Consider the following 12,953-nt stretch of genomic DNA (forward strand, 5'->3'; position numbering starts at 1 on the left):
TTGAAACTTTCAATAATTGTTCCATACCTTTTTAAAATGTTATCCCTTGTCGAACTCTTGTCTGGGAGATCCTTCTTAATAACACTTGTTGCTTTATTGATCTTCTTTGGTACCCATTTCTGAGTAGCTTTTGGATCAATGTATTTGTTTTTCTCCCTAATATAATTATGAAACTTCTTTGAGGGAATACTAGAAGAACTGAAATTATGAGACTCAGTTTTTCTCCAATTTGGAACATCAGATCTTGTCGTCTTAATAGAATCAAATCTGGTTTTATCTCGTTTAAGATATCTGCAATTCCTTTGCAAATGACCTGGTTTTCCACAATAAAAGCAATGTTTAATAGAATGGAAAAAATTATGTTTAGTATTACCTGAATGAATATGTGCTTGCTTTGGAGCTTGACAGAATTTCCTCTTTTCGGCAGTTGGTAGAGATACTTCATTTTTTTCAACCGTGGAAGGTTTTGGTTGAGAAGAATCTTTAGCTCTGACAAATTTTACCTCTTTGCAAATACCAGGAGCGTATATTCCTTTATAGCCCAATCCTTGTGTATCACGATGAATTCTACATGCTCCCAATATTGAGGTTAATTTATCTGAGCTGCTATTTCTAGACAAACTCTCTTTTAAGCTCGAGTTTTCTTCTTCCAACCTTTTGACCTTTTCAAGCGCACTAACTAGATCATTCTTGGATGATTCACATTGAACTTTGAGATTTTCTCGTTCCAAATCAAATAACAAGTTCATCTAAATATTCTCCAATTTATCTAGCTTTGCTTGAAGGATAATTTCCCGATCTCGACTTCCGGAAATTTCTTCTTTAAGATTTTGTATTTCATTGAGATAATCTCTTGCACCAATAGAATCAAGTTGGTTTTGCAAGTCTTTATTCCGACTACGAAGTCTGTCATATTTAACTTTCTCACTGAAAATGGTGCTTTCAGCTTCCGAGAGTTTCTGATGACATTCCTTAAGAAGATTATTAGCAACTGGATCTACATGGAACACTTCTTCGTCAGAATCAGTATCCGAAAGAATTTTTTCAGAAGCTAATGCAACCTCGCCTGCGTACTCTTGGTGATCATAATATTCGGGTCCATCATCAAGAGTAGGCAAAGCTGCTGCATATGCCGATTGCCTACGACTTTAGCTGGGACATACTGAAGAAAGATGCCCGAAACCACGACAGTTAAAGCATTGTACATCATCATTAGGATCTGTTGCACCTTTAGAAAAACTCTTTTTCCTGTCTCTCAAGATTTTTCTAAATTGTCGTGGAGTAACATTGTAAGGACCATCAAGCACGTCAACGCTATTAGACCACTCAAGAGACGATTTACCCGTTAATGGCTCGATTAGCTAATATAGATTTTAGTAAATAAAAATTAATATAACAACGATCTAGATACAAAACTAGTATCACTAGTTAGATCTCGAAAAGTTATGCAAGATGGTCTACTCGAACGTGCCAATCAGATACCGGACGAAGAAGATATCATCAGAATTATTTGAAGAGACCGACCTGAGCTTCCCTTATCATTTTGCTGGGTTCCTTAATCAATTTTGATAATCTTATCTCAAAAACCAGATCGAAGAGAATATCTATTCTCTTATTTTTATTCCTTCTCTTTGCTTCTTCTGTTCTGCCTCTCCTTTTCTCTGTCGATCTCAATTCGTGAGAATTGATCTAGTTTTTTGTGAGAGATTCTTAGAAGCTCGATAGTATGTTGATCCGAAGGTGATGGAGATATTTCTGTGGTTGTTTGAGATCGGGAGGAGAAGAACTGTTGCAGCTGCAAATTAAATTTAGGGTTTTTCTGGACTCGAATGATGTTCGTTAGAAATTGATAAGATGATTGGGTTGCTGATGAATATAGAACTAAGGGGTTGATGATGAAATATTGAGACGAAGCCGTTCTGAAGATGAATCAAAAGAAAGTTAGTCTATATTAACAACGATTGATTCAAAGGATGAACCAGTGGATTGTGGATCTCGAGGTAGGCATGGCATGTCATCAATCAGGTGGGAACTATGTAACCTTCTTGTAATCATTAAATTACTTCCATTTGTGAGCATGGTGTGCTTTTACTATTCTATGTGCATGTGCTATGTGAATTCCTATGTGTGTAGTGTGATTTCCTTGCAAGGAGTGCATGTGGTTTCTCCCACAGATCCTTGGTAAGTTCTATGTAGGCCGGGGAAAGCCGGTTGAATATTACGCACTTTACTTTTTAGTAGGCCGGGGAAAGCCAGTCGCATATTACTTATAATTTATACATGGGGAGAACACTCGTATACATATTATTCTTGATTGTTTGTAATGAATTTAACCGTGTGTGCTCAGTATGCATTATGTGATTTCCTCGCAAGGAGTGACCGTGTTTTCCCCACGAATTCTTGCTAAGTAATATGTAGGCCAGGGAAAGCCGGTTGAATATTACGCACCTTACTTTCTTAGTATATCGGGGAAAGCCGGTTGAATATTACGCATTTTAATTTTACTATGTTAGTAGGTTCGGGAAAGCCGGTTGAATATTACATAAGTAGGTCGGGGTAAGCCGATTAAATATTTTATATATTATTTACTTTGAGGAAATCACTCGTCGGCATATCAGGCTTGTTTGTCTAACTTACCGGTCTTGACGGTAATATTCTGAATCATGACTTGGGCGGACACTTCATGTGGACGATATTCTCATTATTGATTGGGGTTTCTCTCGCGTCGTCTTCTCAAATGAGTTTGGCGAGGTGGAGTAACACTTGCTTCATGATGCATGACTTAACGAATGTTTATTCTCTTCTTGTTCCTCAAATTGTTATTCTTCGGAACTGTGAGCATGTTAGTGATTACCTGAGAGTTATATGTTTCCATTGGGCACCTGATAGACACATTTTTGTGTTTAATTTGATATCAATACTATATATTGTTGGCACTCGAGTTTGTACTAATTTTGGTGTTTTATGTGTTTGTAGGCACCTTTGGAAAATAAACATTTTTTGGAAAATTCGGCTCGAAAAGTTGGTAAAAGCCCCGGAGGACACGTGTTATTCGGACTCTCACCGTTGGATAAGGGGCACCTCAATTACTAAGGGGCACCCCAGGTCACCCCAAAGGCATCTGCTATTCGCACCCCAGTTTTGGTTAGGGGGGTGGACATCTTCTTCCCAAATTCAAAAACCAAAAATTGGCGGGAAAAAAATGATATCAACTGGCAGATGTTTTGTTGGAATTTTTGAACGTGTTCTAGGGCGATTCAATGGCTGATTTTTGGTAGGAAGTTGTGATATGTCCTAGCAAACACGTTTTGGGCTTTTGGTTCGATCAAATTTGGCCAGAATTAGCTGGATAATTCACGGAATGCAAAACAGGGAAACACGGGTTGGACACGGGATTGGAGAAGATTTGAGCGTGTTCTGCTCATGCATGAGGGCTCTAGCAACATTGTGGGTCGTGTGTAAGCATTTCTAGAGTGACCAGGATGGAAATCTACGCGTGAGAAGCTAAATCATGGAAGAAAATATTCCCAGAATATTTTTTCATCAAACCGAGTTAAGAGAGAATTATCTCGAGTTATAGCGAGACTTCTTGATCCTGTGGAGTAAATATAGAGTGTTGGGGACTCATAGAAGAGGTATCAAGAGTCTGGGGGGCTGAGGAGAGCCAGAGAAGAAGAAATTCGAGTTTTCCCAAACTCGGTTTCTGCTGCTGCTGCTGATGAACATGAAGAACACGAAGAACAGACTAGCGTAGACAGTCGTTAATCAACAATGTCTAAGACGCACACTGAAGGATCGCAGTGCAGTTTCAACATCAGCATCACCTGTCTCTTATCGTTCTTTTTGTGACGCCTTCTGTGGGTCGTACATTCACTGTTTTACTCATTTTTATCATTTTAATCAACTTTTGAGCAACAAACATGTATTTTGAGCAAGTGATTAATATGAGAAGCTAAATCCCAACACTGTGACGACGGATGGAGCCCTATTTCACGCATGTGGTAATTTTAATAATTCTTTTTATGACTTTTGCACTTGTTTTTAATTGATTTATGGTTCGAATTAATTAGTTATCATTTTATTTGATGGGTCATGCTTGCTTAAATGTTTGATGTTACATGCTTACAATTTATAACTAATAGTTTGAGAATCTATATTGGCAAAGAATAAGAGTCCATATTTTTAATATTTGAGCTATAATTGCATGGAATTATTATTTGAATCATGAATGGAATTTGGTGAAATTCTTAGTCCCAGTACCTCTCACCATTGTTAATATTTTTTTTGTATATAATTTTACTAAACCTTTAAATTTAATCTTCACAAGTCCGAGAGTTCGAATCCTATTTACTACAACAACGACTCTCAAAAACTTTAATCATTTTGGCGCCGCTGGTATGGGAGGTAAGTCCATCGAAACACTCGCGAATCTCCTGTAAGCGAGTTACTGTATTCCTTTGGGATGATGTGCTCACTCGTTCCCACTTCAGTTTTCAGATAATCAAAAGAAATGGTGCGCGCGAAGATATCCATTTATGTATAGCTTAAAGCTTTAACGAATCTAAACATTTGTATATCTTTTATTTTATGATTCTTTCCTTATTCTGTAAAACAACACATTATTATATTTATACCACTTGAGAGATCTTCATTTCGTATAAGGCCAGAGTGTATGAGTTTTGTCTTGGAATTAGCTTATGCAGTTTTGGTTCTTGAAATAAATAATCTAGATTTGATGTTTCAGTTAGGTTGTGATCCAAATAGCTAAGAAGGTTTAAGAGTTGGGCGTCACAAACATCCTTAGCATCTGGCGAACCAGATTTATCCTTAGAGGATTCAAAATTGTTTGCAGCTTTAAAAGAAATCACTTCTTTTCCATACCGGTGTTCATTATCAAAGATCTTTAACTTTCCAACAAGAGTATTTCTGGAGAGTGTAGAAAGATCGTTTGCTTCTTCAGTGTCATGTTTCTTAGACTCGTATCTTGATGGTAGAGACCTGAGAATTTTGCACACAATAACTTTTTCCGGAATAGTTCTTCCTAATGAGTATGAGGAGTTAACTATTTGAGATAGTCTTTGGTTAAACTCATCAAAGGTTTCATCCTCAGACATGCGAAGGTTTTCCCAGTCAGAAGCTAGATTTTGAAGCATTGCTTCTTTCTCTGCGCCATTCCCTTCGAATACAGTTTCTAAGATATCGCAGGCATCTTTACGCTTATTACACGTAGTCACGTGGTGCTGAAGATCTGGGGTAATGACATGGATGATAACATTTAATCCATCAGAATTTTGCTTTGCAGCAAGAATCTCAAGATCATCGTAATCACCAATATCCTTTGCAACAGTTACACCGTCTACTGTAACTAATGGAGGATTATAGTCATTAACAATACGAACCCATGATTGAAAACCTCGCGCTTGAATAAAAGCACGCATAACAATTTTCCACCATAAACAGTTCGTGCCATCGAAGGCTGGCGGTACGTGTATAGAGATAGCACTTCTGTTCATAGAATCAGATTGCTGCAAACACAGACTTATGAGGTCTTAGCGTGTTTGCCTGCTCCGATACCAATTGAAAAAGTGGGGTCTAAAAACCACACCCAATAATTCGTTTGGCAATCTGTATGGACTAACTCCAATATACTTTCAAGAGAATCAACTAGACAGTCAGACTTAATCTTGAGAAAAGTATATGAAAGAGTTATATCTCAATTTCTCAATTCAATCAGCAATCAAACAAATATGAATTTGCGAGCCCGATTGAATATTAGAAATAACTTGGACGGTATCAAAAACCAATATCCAAGTGTCAATCAATTTAATCAACAACCCAAAGGTCGGATTCACAATTGATTGAACTTACGCACAACCTGTGATATTTCAATTATATAAACAAATATAATGCGGAAAAGAAATAACACAGACACCAGAAATTTTGTTAACGAGGAAACCGCAAATGCAGAAAACCCACGGGAACTAGTCCAGAATAAACACACACTAATTAAAAGTTGTTACACCAATTTCCTACTACCTATTCGGACTAGATGTAATACCCGCTTCAGCTGTATTCAAACACTTATAGAACTCCTAGCACAACACCAATTGTCTTTAAGAATTATTCTCGTAAATCTTCTAGCAGAACCCAAGGCTCTCTTTAGAAGATATAACAACACTATTGATACGATTCGATCTTTTGTTTGCACAAAATACCGGTTTGATTTCCCTTTAGATGTGAATCAAGGTTCTAGAAATCTTGTGTTTGTTTAACTTACAATCATTATACGTACTCACAAGAAGTCCGTGAACCTGATTTTCTTTAGTGAACGTGGGTGATTCCAAAGATCAATTTCCAAGTTAAGAAAACCCTAATAATTTTCCAACAAGAACAACTAGAATAAATCTAGAGATATCTTGTTTAAAACTTCCTAAGGATTTTTACGAGATACCTTAATCGAAGTTTTCTTTCTACCGTCCGATTTCGACTAACAAGTGTTGGTATACGATCGGAAACTGAAATCTATCAAAACCTAGGGTTTATGATCAACAACTCTTGAATGGTTTTATATCAGAAGAGAAAACCTTAGAATAGACAAGAGGTGAAAAACCTAGATTATAATCAATCACGAAGATTAAATCCAACTCGGCTTTGTGATCCCCAATACAAAGGCTTTTACCCCACTCTTGTTCACAAAGAACAAAAGACATGGAAAACTACCTTATGAAGCTTACACAAATTTTCCAAAGGGGATAAAAAACGTGTAGCACTCACGAACCCTTTATTTATAGTGAAAGGTAGCTTGAAAGCTAAGCAAAGTTATTTTCCTTTTTCAAGACTCTCCTAATTTTGGGAGTCTTTCCTAAGATACAACTCTTGCCAAAATAATTAAATAAATAATTAATTAGCAAATATTGTATTTATGTGAATAAATCACATTTTAAAGTAGGAAGGAATTAAAAGTTATCACAAATACTTTAATATGGTAATCAAATATGTTCGGATTAATAGTCACCTTGCCAAAAATGCCTTTTAGTCACGTAATTGGGCCCAAGTTCGTGAACCGTTACAAACAGTCCATGGATTGTTTCCTACTAACGAACTGTAACAGTTACAACAATACTTATAATTGTTGCTTTAATAAATCACTCATAACTTCATCGTTATTACTCGGAATTAAGTGATTCTTGGCTCGTGGAATCCGTAAGCTCATTCACTATAACATGAGAACCTCTATGGGGATAAAGGTTATTGTCACCAAAGTCATAAATCAAATAACCTCAAGTATATCCACATAAATGTACATTTACCGTCATAGGAATCGTTCCATAGAGTGAGCATTTATCTCAATAGATTAGAAAAGTAGAATTGAACAAGAATCCAAATGAAATCAATTACATACCTTTGTCGATGAAGTACTCGTTGATGTCTTCTTGTAGTCTTCAATCTTCATCCTTTAAGGATAGCTTCAATTCAACTTCTTAGACCTAATCTAGTCCGAAACTATCTTTAGTATGCTAAATAAAGAATGCATTTTGGCAACTAAAATTAACAACTAACTTGACATACCAACGCTAGTGGGTTCAACCGAGCAATGCTCTAACATCTCCGATAGGCAAGATAAAAAAGTAATCACAAACAAACTTCGTCTCATCGTTTGTGATTCCACAATAACTTGTTTCTCTAGTCGATTAAGTTTATTGTGAGGTAATTGATAATACTAGATCGTTCTTCGGGAATATAAGTCTGGTTTGTGAATTGGTTCCTGTTCACCTTGATTTATCAAAAGACGGAACAAAAACTCTTGGGTATTTCTGTCGGAGACAAATTTATTCAATTCTATAGACTTTTCTGTGTGAGACAGATTTGTCTATCAAGTCTTCGACTTTGGGTCGTAGCAACTCTTAGTTCTGGGTGAGATCAGCTAAGGGAATCAAGTGTGTAGTATCCTGCTGGGATCAGAGACGTAAGGAGCACAATTGTACCTTGAATCAGTGTGAGATTGATTACGGTTCAACTACAGTCCAGTTCGAAGTTAATTGGTAGTAGGATAGTGTCTGTAGTGGATTAATACAGTGTGGTGTTCAATCTGGACTAGGTCCCGGGGTTTTTCTGCATTTGCGGTTTCCTCTTTGACAAAATTCTGGTGTCTGTGTTATATTTTTTCCGCATTATATTTGTTATATAATTGAAATATCACAGGTTGTGCGTTAAGATAAATCAATTAGAATATCCAACCTTGGGTTGTTGATTTACATTGATTGACACTTGAACATTGGTCTTTGGTACCGTTCAAGTTACTCCTCTTATTCAATCGGGCTCGCAAATTTTTATTTGCTGATTGCGGATTGAATTAAGAGTTAGAGATATTAAACTCTTTGATATACTTTATTCTAGATTGAGTCTGACTGTCTAGTTGATTCTCTAGAAAGTATATAGGAATAAGTCCTCTCATATTACCAAACGAATTGTTGGGTGTGATTTTTAGACCCACGCATTTTCACATACGATTAAGATTATTGTGAGGTGATTGATAATACTTGGCTGTTCTTCGGGAATATAAGTCTGGTTTATCAACTGGTTCATGTGCACCTTGATTTATCATAAGACGGAACAAAACTCATAGGTATTTCTGTGGGAGACAGATTTATCTATATCAATAGACTTTTCAGTGTGAGACAGATTGGTTTATCAAGTCTTCGAATTTGGGTCGTAGCAACTCTTAGTTGTGGGTGAGATCAGCTAAGGGAATCAAGTGCGTAGAATCCTGCTGGGGTTCAGAGACGTAAGGAGCGCAACTGTACCTTAATCAGTGTAAAAGGGCTCAACTACATTCTAGTTCGAAGTTTATTTAGTAGGCTAGTGTCTGTAGCGGCTTAATACAATGTGGTGTTCAAAGCTGGACTAGGTCCCGGGGTTTTTCTGCATTTTCGGTTTCCTGGTTAACAAAATTTCTGGTGTCTGTGTTATTTTTTTTCCGCATTATATTTTGTTATATAATAAAAATATCACAGGTTATGCGTTAAGTTTAATCAGTTCTTGAATCCAGCCTTTGGGTTGTTGATTGAATTGATTGACACTTGGATATTGGTTTGTGATACCGTCCAAGTTATTTCTCTTATTCAATCGGGCTCGCAAATTCCTATTTGTTTGATTGCGGATTGAATTGAGAAATTGAGATATAACTCTTTGATATACTTTTCTAAAGATTGAGTCTGACTGTCTAGGTGATTCTCTTGAAAGTATATTGGAGTTAGTCCATTCAGATTGCCGAACGAAATATTGGGTGTGGTTGTTAGACCCCCGCTTTTTCAATCAGTATCAGAGTAGGCAAACACGATAAACCTGATAAATCAAGGTGAACAGGAACCAATTGATATCTGTCTCACATAGAAAAGTCTATAGAATAGATAAATTTGTCTCCCGCAGAAATACCTAAGAGTTTTGTTCTATCTTTTGATAAATCAAGGTGAACAGGAACCAACTGATACATTAGACTTATATTCCCGAAGAACAACCTAGTAATATCAATCACCTCACAATAATCTTAATCGTATGGTAGCGAAACAAGATATTGTGGAATCACAAACAATGAGACGAAGATATTTGTGACTACTTTTTATCTTGCCTATCGGAGATTAAATCTCGAGAAAATCTTAGAGAAGATAGTACTCAATACGATAAAAAACAACAAGATCAGAATGTAATGACCCGTCCCTCCACCGATACTGTCTCCACTTATCCACTGCGGATATCCGGCAGTGTGGGGTTTTCAACGGGCATCGCTGCGGTAATCCAACAGAAACTTCCCGGGAGGTCACCCATCCCTGGATTACTCCCGCCCGAGCACGCTTAACTGCAGAGTTTTCCACCAACTCTTGAGCCAATTGTGCTGAAAAGGCCTCGGTGTTAGGAAAGGACAAATCATTACTTATATTCCATTCGGCCAACCACTACCGAAATCGGGGTATTACAATACCACCACCTTAAATTGGATCCGTCCTCGGCTCCGGAATATATTTGCAAGCCCAGATCTCCGACGTTCCTTGCCCCTCATGAGAAGCACCTGGACCAACCCCGTCCAGAGTACCTTCCCACCCTCGGGAAATGACCCGTCCCTCCACCGATATTGTCTCCACTTATCCACTGCGGATATCCGGCAGTGTGGGGTTTTCAACGGGCATCGCTACGGTAATCCATCAAAAACTTCCCGGGAGGTCACCCATCCCTGGATTACTCCCGCCCGAGCACGCTTAACTGCAGAGTTTTCCGCCAACTCTTGAGCCAATTGTGCTGAAAAGGCCTCGGTGTTAGGAAAGGAAAAATCATTACTTATATTCCATTCGGTCAACCACTGCCGAAATCGGGGTATTACACAGAATATGCAACTACAGAGAAATAATTGGGCCAGGCTTCACAATCCCAATGAAGTCTTTAAGCCGTTAACCTACAGGGTTTTGGAAAAATCTAAGGTTAAAGGAGAATCGACTCTAGTCGCAACTAGTATCACACATGAGGTGTGGGGATTAGGTTTTCCAGTTGCTAGAGTTCTCCCTTACATAGTCTTCAAATCAGGATTTGCAATCAATGTTACCTTGGTAACAAAGCATTCAATATTCACCGTTAGATGAAGACCTGATTAGACTCAAGCAAATATCTTTCTGTTAGAGCATAGATCGGTTGAACCCACCAAGCGTAGGTATGTCAAGTTTAGTTGTCATATTTTAGTGAATCAAAACTCATTTAAGAGTCGCTTGATTATGTACTAGATTCAACTTCGTATAGGTTAGCTTGAAAGTATTAGGATATGAGACATTACAAGTATTGCGAAAACTTGAAGAATGAAGAAGTAAGAAGCTACAACGGCAAGATCATCATTCCACTTGAGGGTAGTGATATTTGACTTAAACTATGAAGCATGAACACCCTAGATAGACATAGTATTAAGGAATACAATATGAAGTTTATTGCTTAACCATTAAAAATTGTAGATAAGACATCGACATAATCGTTTAAATGCTATCGTGATTATGCATGGGCATGAGGTGAGGATTTCATCGTAGGAAACAATGTTTTTACATGTGTTTTAAGGAAGTAGGTTCATAAACTTGTTTATGAATCGAAAAGGAAATCTCCAGGAATTATTGGGATTGTTATTCATTGCATATCTTGTGAACATCCAATATGTGTGATTTAGTATAACCGCTCACGACTTGTTTGTGTTCTTGGTAAAACTATTCACAAAGGCTTGACTTATGTATTGGTATGACTTTTATTAGTGAAACCGATCTTAAGTAATCACCTGAGATGGTATGATCGAGTTTGTGATTTGTTGAACCGAATCTGGGTAAAGGGGAACCTATCCTATAAAGAGGTGAAACACATCACAAAGGGGAATCGATCCTTATATGAGGTGCAGCAAGTTTGTAGCAGAAAGGGGAACCGATCCTATGGACATGTCCAACACGGTTTTAGGCAAAGGGGAACCGATTCTATGGACATGTGCAACACATATAAGTTAGATACCATATATATGTGGGGAACCGATCCTAGTACCTAGTCAACCGAATTTTGGAAAGCTAGTGTGACTATGCACAATACTCACATGGAGGTAAAACCGAAACTTGTTTTGGTAGAACCGTTAAACCCATGTTTTGTGATTGAGTGTTCCTGATCAATCACATAATTCTTGAAAGTCGGATGAACCAATTCTAAACTTGTTTGGAAGTATGGAAAATCGGTTTCAAGGTTGTAAGTATGAAAGAGGACTTACAAAGTAAGGATGTCAACATACTTTGAACACGTACAATAATATTTATCTTTTATTGTTCAAAGTTATTCCTTAATAGCTACACGAAGAAAATCACAGGATCGAAATATAAATAAGTTAAGAATCTTTTAATGAAGGTTGTTAATTTTATTTTAGGAAAATGAGAATTAGTAATGTGCATTTACTAATTGAGATTTTCCAAAGAGATTTTTGGTCATTATTTTGGACAGAGCATTTCCAGGAATTATGGAAACAGAATTTGGAATATATTGAATATCTTTGATAATATTTTCGGTTTTGGAAATTCCTTGGTGTCCAAACTTCCTTGTCTATAAATACTTGAAGTTTGCATTTCTAGCAAACTAATCCTTCGTGACAGCAAACTTCCTCGGTTGTGTTGTTACTGGTGTAGCCGCCTATTCGGAGAGGAGAGTAACCTAATTAGGCGAAATCTCTTACGGACGCTCAGTTTAAAGTCTTCTTTGGGATTGAGAAGCTCTACGAGTACCGTTGGTGGGAAACTAGATAATTGCGGTTTATCTTGTGTTTTTGATTGATTTGATTGACTAACGGTGGTTGAAATTTGATTGCACATAGTTTGTTTATGCTTGAGAATCTTCTTTTCTGATATAAGATTTACTCAAACTAGATCGAAGTTTCGACAAGGATCTTTAGACTGTTGTTAGTTCTAAAGACGATCTTGTGATAATCCATTGTTAACAGACTCTGTTCTGTGCTGATTGATCACAAGAAATTCAAGTTGTTGTATGCAGGTGTTTATTGAAGATCTAAGAATATTTGAAGACAAAGAAGATATTGAAGATTTCTGATTTGGGCTTCATAATCTTTGTTGTGCACAATACTTGTTTCGGTTGTTTATGAGTGAAAACTATTTCTGCTGGTTTTGGTAATTTGGGGTGTGTGGATGAGAAATGAATCTAAACCCTAAACAAATGCACTGCACGGGAATGCTTGTGATTCGAGAAATCAATCTGTACAACTCCGGCCTAAACCAAGAAATGGCCGTTCCAGACTTGCTTCGGTCACAAAGTGAAGGTGATGGGGTTGATCTTAGGGAGGGAAGCGAAAAAGGTGTTGAGATTGTGAAGGTGTTGGTTGTTTTATGACTTGTATCAGAAAGCTGAACTGGATTGCAGGATGTAAGCTATCAGTTCTGGTGTTT

This window comes from Papaver somniferum, chromosome 3 (genome assembly GCF_003573695.1).
Source record: "Papaver somniferum cultivar HN1 chromosome 3, ASM357369v1, whole genome shotgun sequence".
NCBI classification, from domain to species: Eukaryota; Viridiplantae; Streptophyta; class Magnoliopsida; order Ranunculales; family Papaveraceae; genus Papaver; species Papaver somniferum.